Source organism: Marmota flaviventris, chromosome 7 (genome assembly GCF_047511675.1).
Source record: "Marmota flaviventris isolate mMarFla1 chromosome 7, mMarFla1.hap1, whole genome shotgun sequence".
NCBI classification, from domain to species: domain Eukaryota; kingdom Metazoa; phylum Chordata; class Mammalia; order Rodentia; family Sciuridae; genus Marmota; species Marmota flaviventris.
In genome coordinates, this window is record NC_092504.1 from 12849954 (window position 1) to 12850963 (window position 1010).

Below are 1010 nucleotides of genomic sequence, written 5' to 3' on the forward strand. Positions count from 1 at the left end.
CTGAGCAAGTCATTAATCACCCTCAGCCTCCCCAGGCTGAGGCAGCCTGGTCAGTTGGTACGATTTCTGAATGTATAGCTGTGGAATTAAAAGAGAAGTCCACTACCCTGGAGTCTCTGGAAGTCAGGAAAGGGAGGGACAAGAGGAAGGGAAAGAGGGAGAAAGCCACTTTATTTTACTCCAGAAATAAGGTGGAGGCTTGTGGTATACACTCATTAGCAGGTTCCTTTCAGCATACAAAAGGATCACACTACCTTACCTCCTTTGTAGTTAGGTGGGGCCATAAAACAAATTTGATTTGAACCCTACATGTCCTCTTCCCCTGCTGGGGTGGTCACATGGGAATCAAAGACCCTATGATGATTCAGTCTTGTGAGTCAAGGAGAGTGACTTTCATCTGAATTACTATGTGGGTCACCAAGGCAAGTTCAGTTATGAGTTCTTGGATTTTGAGTTCCAACCTAATTGCAAATTGAGGTATGCCAACAACAGCAATTACAAAAATGATGTCATGATCAGAAAAGGAGCCTAGGTATAGAAAACTGTGACGGGGGAATTGAAGAGAATCATTGATGACAGTAAAATTGCCAAAGAGGATGATACGCTGTGGCCTCCTCCTGACCAAATAAGCCCTCAGGAGCTTGCAATCGTCATTGGAGATGAACATTTCTTTCACAACATCAAAAACTGGTTCGCTTATTGATGTCAATCAACACAAAGGTCCAGATGGCTTACACGTATTTCATTATCTTCTCCAGGAGCTGAAGTGCTTGGTCATCAGTCTTATTGGATTACACTTCAAAAATTAAACCACTGCCACTACATGATGTCCTGCCCTGGAGAGGTATCTGGAAGCTCAACTCATCTTAAGTGAGTGAAAAATAAACTTTGTTTTATTGTTTTATTAATGCAGCATCACTCATCTTAACTTGACTAATACAGAAAATTAAAGATAAAGCTTTCCGGAGCCAACTTACAGGAGACTTAATTTTTAATAAAGCCAAGTTGCA

At 41.5% G+C, this 1010-nt stretch overlaps 1 pseudogene; it reads left to right on the forward strand.

Moving 5' to 3' along the window:
• Positions 1 to 511: 511 nt before the first annotated feature.
• LOC117794745 (protein mago nashi homolog pseudogene) lies at positions 512 to 809 on the forward strand (annotated as a pseudogene).
• The last annotated feature ends 201 nt before the right edge of the window (positions 810 to 1010 follow it).